This window comes from Haemorhous mexicanus, chromosome 27 (genome assembly GCF_027477595.1).
Source record: "Haemorhous mexicanus isolate bHaeMex1 chromosome 27, bHaeMex1.pri, whole genome shotgun sequence".
NCBI lineage: Eukaryota > Metazoa > Chordata > Aves > Passeriformes > Fringillidae > Haemorhous > Haemorhous mexicanus.
The window spans coordinates 1,083,332-1,093,660 of NC_082367.1; the positions used below are offsets into that span (position 1 = coordinate 1,083,332).

Consider the following 10,329-nt stretch of genomic DNA (forward strand, 5'->3'; position numbering starts at 1 on the left):
GGAGGTGTCCCAGGAATTCCTGGAGGTGGCACTCAGAGCTGTGGGCTGGGGACAAGGTAGTGTCAGGTCACAGATTGGATGTGATGATCCCAAAGGTCTTTTCCAGCCCAGCTGATTCAGGGATTCTGGGATTCTGTGAGGTCCCTGCTGGAGGCAGCTGCCTGAGGCAAAGCTGAGAGACAGCCTGGGCTTTGCTTCCCGACATGGAACACACTGTGCGAGACAGATCCTGGTGGGACTGAGGTTCACACATACCCAAAGAAGTTTGGATGGAAGATCCAAGTGAGATGACACTTTAACTGGAAATAACAGCAGCAGAGAAATCAACAAACTCCAGGCCCTGGAGCCTGTTCCTTCCTTGCCATCAAATCCAGAGTATTCCTCTCAAACTGTCTGGAGCAGAGCATTGTTTTTTTGGGTTTTTTTAATCGCAGAAGACACCACCAGCAGTTTCTGGTTCAAATTATGAGGTAATAAAACAAACCCCACCATGCTGCTGTTTGTTACTAATTATGGGGCTTGTGTTTTGGTGTCAGCAGCTCCCAGCTTCAATCTGCTGGCAGTAACAACAGTCCAAAAGCAATTCAGGTCAGATTTTACAAGCCTTTAAACACATTATCTCTGATTCCAGTCAAATCATCACTCCTGGATGATATTCCTATAAGACACGGTCAGCAGATGTTCCTGAGTGTGAATCCAGCTGTTTTCTCTGCTGATGTATGGACAGATGTAACTTCATCATTAATCTTATCCCATGTCCAGGGTGCAATTTGAATTTTGGGAGCCAGAATGGCAGCAGAAATGTACCCTGCAAGGCATTTAGACACGAGGTAAGAAGGGGCTGGTCTCACATGATGGGAGTGGTGGCACTGGATGTTTCCAAGGATAAAATGCCCTGGGACCCGCAGGCACCCAAGGTGGCTTTAGGAGGGGTCACAGAGGCCAGCTGGACACTGGACATGGGTAAGAAGGGCCAGATTCTGATGTCTTTATGGAATTATAAAATCATCACGGCTGGAAAAGCCCTCTGAGATCATTGAGTCCAACCTTTGATCATTGAGTCCTGCCAAGGCCAGCCCTGCCCCTGTCCCCACGTGCCACATCCACAGGGCTTCTAAATCCCTCCAGGGATGGGGATCCACCCCTGCCCTGGGCAGCTGTGCCAGGCTGGGCAGCCCTTTCCATGGAGAATTCCTCCCAAAAATCCACCCTGAGCCTGCCCTGGCCCAGCCTGAGGCCGTTCCCTCTCCTCCTGTCCCTGTTCCCTGGAGCACAGCCCGACCCCCCCGGCTGTTCCCTCCTGGCAGGAGCTGTGCAGAGCCACAAGGTCCCCCCTGAGCCTCCTTTGCTCCAGGCTGAGCCCCTGCCCATCTCCCTCAGCCTCTCCTGGGGCTCCAGACCCTTCCCCAGCTCCCTCAGCCTCTCCTGACAGGACTGCAGCACATTCCAGCAGTGAGAGCTGAAATCAGCCCCTGTGAATCCCAGATTTCTGGAATGGTTTGGCTTGGAAGGGGCCTTAAATCCCACCCAGTGCCACCCCTGCCATGGCAGGGACACCTCCCACTGTCCCAGGTGGCTCCAAGCCCTGTCCAAGCTGGCCCTGGGCACTGCCAGGGATGTTGAAGATGTGAAAGAACTCATCCAACTGCTGCCAATCACGGGGAGAAGCAGCAATCCTGGAGGCAGTGAGGACTGGGAGAGCACAGCTGGAAAGAGTCATCTGGAGGAGGAATATCTCATGTTGGGCTCTGAGCAGCTCCCCAAGCTGCCAGAAGGATTCAGTATCTGGAGTCACATCAGGACAGCAGCGCTGGCTGTGGAGGGAGCTTTATTTGCCGCTCCAGCAGGAAACTTCCACTTTGACACTGCTGATTTCACTACTGCTCCCCTCACCCGCAGGATACAGAGTGTCAGACTGGAGGTGTTTGCAGGTGAGAGATAACAACTGTCGGAACATTAATTTAGGAGTGCTTAGAAAGTGTTCTTGGAGCTGCAGAGCCAAGGCAGCTGTGCCTGCCACACCTGGGGAGTGCAGTGGGAGCTGATAAAATCTTGCTGTTTCACCCAGCAACAGGTCCTGGAGGGAAATTGTCACCTGGCCAGGGAGGAGGAAGCAGCCCTCGGAGCCAGGAAAAGCAGGGGCAGGTTTCAAGAGGCACAGAGACCCTGCCAGGCCTTTGATGTGTGTTTGCAGTGTGTGTGCCAACAGCTGTGCTCCCAAAAAAAGCTGCTGTGCCTCCTTGTGTTTTGTTTGGATCTGTCAGGTTGGGAGGAGGGGAAGGGATTGAGGAGGCCTCAATGCTCCTTCAAGCTCCGCTGGGTTCCCCCAACCCCACACCAGGTGGGCACAGGGGGAAACTGCCCACAAATAAACAGAAGAAAAAAAATAAAAAAAAAAAAAAAGGAAACATCTCTCATGGCTTCTTAGGACAGGCTGGAGAACCAGCAGGGAATTCTGCTCCTGCCCTGGGCTAATCCTCCAGTGAGCGCAGCAGGATGAGGGGGGGGATCCTCCCCTCTGCCCCTCTCAGGTGATTCCCCACCTGCAGAGCTGCCCCAGCCCTGGGACCAACCTCAGCAGCACCTGGAGCTGCTGGAAAGAGTCCAGAGGAATCCATAGAGCTGCTGTGGGGCTGGAGCCCCTCTGGAGCCAGGCTGGGAGAGCTGGGGGTGCTGCCCTGGAGAGGAGAAGGCTCCAGGGAGAGCTGAGAGCCCTTGCAGGGCCTGAAGGGGCTCCAGGAGAGCTGCAGAGGGACTGGGGACAAGGATGGAAGGACAGGAGCCAGGGAATGGCTCCCAGTGCCAGAGGGCAGGGCTGGATGGGATCTTGGGAATTGGGAATTGTTCCCTGGCAGGGTGGGGAGGGGCTGGGCTGGAATTGCCAGAGCAGCTGGGGCTGCCCCTGGATCCCTGGCAGTGGCCAAGGCCAGGCTGGACATTGGGGCTGGGAGAACCTGGGATGGGATGGGATGGGATTTGTTCCCTTCCAACCCAAACCATCCCATGAGTACAAAACCCTCACAGTGCCAGGTTGAATTCCTGCCTATCCAGAGGCAAACAGCACAACAATCCCAGACAGGATCATTTGGTGTTTTCCTTAGACAGACACAGACAGCTAAACTCTCTTCTTCTCTTTCCCCAGCGTGAGAAACGAGTGCTCACCTTTAAAATTTTTAATGTGTATTAAACCTTAACAAAAATACATCAAAAGTACTAAATAAGGAATAATTACAGCCCTGGGAGCCCCCCTGATGACCAGCCACATGCTCCTCTCAAAATGGATGCTGCACCTTTTCTACCTGTTGCTCCTCCTGAAGATTTGTCAGTTAACTCCTTCCTTGCTGTCCAGTGGTGCAGATCACTTTCTTACACCTTGACTGGCTGTCAGGTGTTGCCATAGTAATGAGCCAACCCTCCCCAGGTGTGGCATTCACATTCCCTGAACAGAGAGAGACACAATTCTCTCTCCAGATTTTCTCCTAGAGAAGCACAAAGAGAAGAAGAGAAAACAATTCTTATCTCTGCTTACTACTCCTGTTGTTTTTACACGTGTGGAATGTGTTAAGAAGATTGTTTACCTAAAGTAATTTGTCAGTTAGAGTCTACTAAAAATTGTTTTGTTTTCTTAACTAATTAAATCAAAATTGTGTCTTAGCTGTCTCAGACAGTCACAAGTTTTTCTTTAGTATTGTAAAATGTGGGGTCCATTGACGATGGGAGAGAATGATGAATCTGACTCTGTGTTCTCAGCAGGCTGATTTATTATTTTATGATACGAAAAATATTAAAGAATGCTATACTAAACTACACTAAAGGATACAGAAAGGATACAGACAGAATGCTAAAAGATAATAGTGAAAACTCCTGACTCTCTCCAGAGCCCTGACACAGCCTGGCCCTGACTGGCCAAAGAGTGAAAACAACTCCCAGCAGAATGCAATGGAACAATCACCTGTGGGTGAACAATCTCAAACACATTCCACATTAGCACAGCACAGGAGAAGCAAATGAGACCAGAATTGTTTTCCTTTTCTCTGAGGCTTCTCAGCTTCCCAGGAGCAAAATCCTGGGGGAACGGATTTTTCAGAAAATGTGAAGGTGACAGACATTTAGCCTTTGGTGGAGATAAAAGGCAGTGCTCACCTCTACTGGGGAGTTTTATTCTGTTTAAACTGGTTTTACTGGGATAACAACGGGAATTCTGGGCTCATGGACGATGAGGAATTCCCCATCCCTGAGCCTCAGTTTCCCATTTATAATCTGAGGACAAAACCAGGGGACAGCAGAGCCTGGAGCACATTTGAAGTCCAGTTTTAAACCCTTTAAGAAGAGTTTTAAACCAGAAACACAACTTGGGCAAAGACAGGGGACAACAAACAACCTCTCTAAATGTGGCATCAACAGAAACAATGCTCTGGCTTCCTGTGGATGAGGGGAGAGCTCCTGATTCTCCCACGATTCCACCTGCAATTGCAAATTCTCCCAGAATTTCTGGGACCAGCTGCCTCGGCCCAGCTGGCTCAGGTGTTGGGAGATTGATGGAGTAAACCTGAGTGTTGCTTGCAGAGTGCAGGTTTGGAAAGGAAACCTTGGGAAACCCAACCCCAGGGCTGTCAAGTGCCCAGGGCTTTCCTTTCCCTTTCTCTGGCCCTTACACCGGCCAAGTGGTAAAGGTGGCCCCAGGGAAACATCCCATCTTCGTTTATGGAGAAGAGTTTGGGGGTTGTGGGGGCTTGGAAGGGTTTGTTGGGGTTTGTAGGGGTTTGTGGGGGTCTGTAGGGGTTTGTCAGAGCTTTGTAGGGGTCTGTAAGGGTTTTTAGGAGTTTATAGGGTTCTGTAGGGGTTTTTAGGGGTTTGGCAGGGTTTGGCAGGGTCTGTAGGGGTTTGTCAGGGTTTTTAGGGCTTTGTAGGTGTTTGTCAGGGTCTGTAGGGGTTTGTCCGGGTTTTAGGGGTTTGTAGGGGGCAGGGTCTTTAGGGGTTTGTAGGGGTCTGTAGGTGTTTGTCAGGATCTGTAGGGGTTTGTACATGCTTGTCAGGACGGGCTGGAGGGTTTTTTTTGGTCAGGGTTTTTCAGGATTTCTGAGGTTTTGTAAGGATTCTCCACTTACTGCCAGAGGAAGCAGAGCACTGAGACCCCTTTTCATTCCAGAGGGGATTTTCATTCCCAACGTGTGCAGTTCTTGTCTCGCTGCCCCTCCATCCTGCCCACGCTGGAGCAGGGACCGAGGGAAGGCCCAGCTTTGCTCTGAGGCTGCCCTGAGCTCTGTTTGCAATTCCTACCTCTCCTGTCTGGTGTCATCCAGGGAAGGAGCAGATGTGCTCCCCGTTCCCGTGTTCCAAGTTCCCAGTTTCACCCCTGGGACTCTCCAGCCCACAGCATCATCCCCAGGGAGGAGATTTCCTCCTGTCCTCCTCCCACCCTTTGATTCCCTCACCCACAGAGCCTCCAAGTCCATCATGATGGAATGTTTCTCACTCTGCACACACAGAATCCATCAGGACAAAACTCCAGCCTTTCTGGGGCCTCCAGATGCCTCTTCCTCTTCCTCTTCCTCTTCCTCTTCCTCTTCCTCTTCCTCTTCCTCTTCCTCTTCCTCTTCCTCTTCCTCTTCCTCTTCCGTCTTCTCCTTCTTCTCCTTTTTCTTCTTTTTCTCCTTCTTCTCATTTTTCTTCTTTTTCTCTTTCTCTTTTTTCTTATTTTTCTTATTTTTCTTATTTTTCTTTTCCTTCTTTTCCTTCTTTTCCTTCTTCTCCTTCTCATTTTCCTTTTCCTTTTCCTTCTCCTTCTCCTCCTCCTCCTCCTCCTCCTCCTCCTCCTCCTCCTCCTTCTCCCCCTCCTCCTCCCTCAGTGCTGTCCCTGGTCTCCTCTGACAAGGAGGGTCCAGCCCTGGATCCCTGCCATGTGCAGAATCCTGACACTTTCATTTTAGTGACAATCAGCTGCCCCAGCCAGGGATAAGGAGAGGGGGAATTTGGGAACGATCCTGGGAAAGGTCCCTTTCCACATCAGGGAGCCGTGGGATGGGCAGCAGGACCCCCTCAGGGTGGCCATGCAGAGCTCTGCAGGTGCTGCCAGCAGGATCTGGCTCTAAACCTAACCCAGCCCCACAGAAATGTTGTTTTTGTGGGGCCACAGCGCTGTGAGCTCCTGCAGCAGCCATCGGTGTTTGATCCATGAAATTCCCTCCTTCTCCTCCTTCTCAAATGGGAGGAATTCTCTCCCTGGGTGACCCCAATCTCTCTGCCTTTCAGCTCCTCTTGAGGAACAGCTGAAAAAGCCACCAGTGGTCCCATCCCCAGGTCCCCCTGCCACGGACACGACATGGACCTGTCACCTCGTGAGCCAGAGCAACACATGGGCCCTTGGATTTGGGAAATATCCCACAGAAATTCCTTCCCTCCAAATATTTATTTTCATGACCCAACGGGTCAAACAGCCCAAGATGTTTTCTCAGTTGCTTCAAGCTGAAGCAGTCCAAGAATTCTGGGAATCTTCCTCGGGGCCGAGGTCCTGGGCAAACAATGCAGGACGTGGCCGAAGGTCTACGTGGAGCACCCACCCTCCACATCTGCTGGGCTTCCCTTGGAGATTTATTATGGACAAAAGCAGCTCTTGGAAGAGTTGTTCTCCTCCTGTTGGAGCAGATGGACAGAAATATTTCACACATGACTCAAATTCTGGATGGCTCCACCACAAACTCCAGACAGGAACGAGCAGGGTGGACATTAAATCGTCCTTGATTTATAGACAACCCCACAAAATAAATCCCAGCCTTGCTCAGGGATCTTCCCCACTTCAGTTTCACTCTTGATCTCCAAGCCAAGAGGCTGAAATTCCAGGTTTTTGCAGCCCCAAAGCCAGTAGCAGTAAAAGTTTATAAAATCCTGGTGGATTTGTGCTGCAGGTTGAGTGGGGAAAGTGATCCGAGATGAAATGGTTACTCTGGAAAACAGGGATGGATTTCCAAGGCTGCACTTCCAGGGCTGTGCTCCTTCCTACCTAGGCTGGAACAATAAATATTTAACGAGGCAAATGGATCCTCCTGCACTCGTTATTAAGGGAAGGGGGATAAATTGCATTCCTAATTATTCCTAACAAAAGGGGAAGCCATTTCCTCCTCGATCATGAGAATTCCCATTTCTCCCCAAGTGAAGTAGGAGCAGGGAATGGATTTGAAAGGAATGGGTTTGAAAGAGGACACTTAGCATCTGATGGGGGATAAAAGGCAGCACTCACCTCTCCTGGGGAGTTTTATTCTGTTTAAACTGGTTTTACTGGGATAATAGTGGGAATTCTGGGCTCATGGACCATGGGGAACTCTCTATTCCCAGGCCTCACTTTCCCATTTATAATTTGAAGATAAAACTGGCTGGAGCTCACAAGGACTTTGTTCCTGGAACATTTTTTTTTAATGCCAAAAATATGGATTGCAACATCTCTTGGAAAAAATCCTCTCTGAGCAGATTTGTTGTTGGAAAACATGAATATCCAATGTGGAATTCTCAAATATTGCTTCATATTTTATGATTTTCCCCCTCATAGTTATTTTTATTACTTTGAAGTGTTTTGCTTCACAATCCCCAACTGTGAACACAGGGATTTATTGACTGATAACAACATAAAATGCAGAAGAACAGCCCAGAATTGTGGAAGCGGCATCCAGCCTATCTCCAGCTGTCTTAAAAGAGTGGAAACGGTCCTAAAAAGAGGGAAAATGTTCCTAAAAAGAGGGAAAATGCTCCTTAAAAGACATATAATGTTCTTAAAAAGAGGGAAAATGGTCCTAAAAAGAGGGAAAGGAGCAGGGCTTGGACCTCTCCTGTCTGGGTTACTGTAGGGAAATCTCACCCGTCTTCCCCCTCCATGATCCAGTGAAGCTGCAGCCTCTTCCCTGCCCTCTGCCCTCCATCCTGGAGCATCCCTAAATCCCTGGCACTTTTCACACCCTTCTCTTTCCCTGTGTGTTCCTTCCCCATGCCCTGACTCCCACTCCAGGAATTTTTCCCAGTGCATCTCTTCCCATCCCTTTGTGCAGCTGATCTTGGATGGAACCACAGCTCCCACCCCACCAGCTCTGTGTTCATCCCCTGCTCTTCCCCAATCCTAAATCCCTGTGGATATCCCTATAACTCTGTTTCCACTTTCCATTCCCACCCCACCAGCCCCACTTTCATCCCTGCCCCTCCCAATCCCAAACCCCTGTGGATATTCCTACATCCATAACTCTGTTCCCAGTTTCCATGTCCCACCCCACCAGCTCTGTTTCCATCCCTTTCCCATTTCCCAATCCCAAATCCCTGTGGCTTTTCCTAGATCTTTAACTGTGTGTCTTTTTCTATTTCCACCCCACCAGCTTCGCTGCCATGCCCTGCTCTTCTGTTGGAGACTGGTTACGTGACGAAGGTCACGTAGACATGCTCTGGATAGCTGAGAAGTGGAAAAGTACCAGACCCAGCTAATCTGAGGCCCCACACCTGTGAAGACGCTGTGGCCTTGAGCATAGCTGTATTACGATAACAAAGATGCTGTAGCCGAGAGCGGAGCATGAGAAAAAGGAGATGTAAGTTGTAAAGAATGAAGAAGTAAGAATAACCAATAGATTGCTTAACTTACAAAATATGCATGAGCTTATTATGTGTTGTGCTTAAATGTCTGATGCTCTAATCAATAAAGGAAGCTTGCTGATTCTCATATTGAGATGACCCGAGCCTCCCTCACTGTGACACTCTTCCCAATCCCAAACCCCTGTGGATATTCCTACATCCATAACTCTGTTCCCAATTGTCTTGGTGTGAACAGCCAGGTGTCTGCTGAGGAAGGCAGGAGCCTCCCCTGAAATGGAAAATGCAAACCCCCTCCCTCTGAGTTATTATAAATTTGAAATGAAGGGGCTCTCAGGCAAAGATAGGGGAGCAGAAACAACAGTTCTTTACTGGGAAATTAAAAATACAAATGCAGTAATACAAAACAAACCCTGCCAGAGTGAGAGCAGGCCCTGGCACGCTGTGGCTCAGGGTGGTGGCACAGTCCCATCCCAGGGGGGCTCAGCCCTCCTGCAGTGCCAGCTGTGGTTCTGCTGGAGCAGGGATCCTGCACAAGGGGGGAGTTTTCCTCTGCAGCTCCAGGGCTGCTGGAGATGGGCCTGCTCTCCCTCTGGGAATGCAGGGCAGGAGAAAGCTGCTCCTCTGGGAATGCAGTGGCCAAAGGCTGCTGGGCTGTTCCAGCTCAGATTGGATCCAGGGAGGAATGCTTGGCTCCTCCCCTGGGCGGAGCATCTCCCCATGGGATGCTGGAATTTGATCAGCCCTGCAGGGACACTGAGTGGCCATGGACAGCAGAGATCTCCTGGAGGGAGGATTGGCTGTGGGAGAGATAAAGAAAACTGCCCCATGGACAGCAGAGAGCTGCCCAGCTCTGACAGGTGGGGGCAGAACACACAGCCCCAGACACTTCTTGCATTTCCCAAGACACCAATTTCCATGTCCCACCCCATCCCCTGCCCTTCCCCAATCCCAAATCCCTGTGGATATCCCTGTCTTGAACTGTTTCCATTTTCCATGTTCCACCCTACCCCTTGTTCCCAGTGGATTTCACTCCAAAATTTTCACCTTCAAGACCCCAAACTGGAGAATCCTCCAGGGCAGGGGAAGTCAGGGTTCTGCTGTTGGAGCTGTAGGATCTGGACCCCTCTAACAGGAATAAAATCCCCCCACAGACCCCCATGGTAAGCACAGGGAGCTCACAAATTTCGGACAAATTTGGCTGGAATTACCAGGCTGGGGAAAACAAGAGAATTTTTTTCCTTCTAACTTTGCTCTTTGAAACTGCTGAATTGTTTTGGCTGAAGCTCCCTCCCTCCCTCAGCCTTTAAAAAGCAAAACCAGCCCGAGGTAGATGCTCCATTAGAGAGAATCTCAGCATAAATGATGGAAATTAAAATTATAACTCCAAGCAGAGCTTTCCAAGGGGAGTTTCAGGGCTCCTTAATAGGCCAGGACCCTGCAGCTGCTCCAGTGAATCCTTGATTTACTGGGGAATATTAATGGGCCTCTCTGCACAATTATAGCCAGAAACAGCAATTAAAGAAAAAATCAGAGAGGGCAGAAACTCAGGGAGGGATCCTCAGCCAGCACTAATTGGTGCAGCTCAGGAACCAACAGAGCTGAGCAGAATTCCACCCGTTCAGGGCAGCTCTGAGGAATTTCTCATTTCCAGCCACCTTCCTCTTGCATTTATCTCTTTTTTCTTCCTTGGGAAGAGCTCAAGCACCATTGGTTTAAGCCTAAAGATGAAAGAAAAATAAAAAATCTGGAATAATGGCAGATTTC

General features: G+C 49.9%; 1 long non-coding RNA gene across 1 annotated transcript; it reads left to right on the forward strand.

The window, feature by feature from the left end:
• Positions 1-1,492: 1,492 nt before the first annotated feature.
• Positions 1,493-8,692, forward strand: LOC132338803 (uncharacterized). The gene is made up of 2 exons (XR_009489537.1): positions 1,493-1,931; positions 8,355-8,692. It is a non-coding gene; the product is annotated as an uncharacterized LOC132338803 (long non-coding RNA).
• Positions 8,693-10,329: the final 1,637 nt, after the last annotated feature.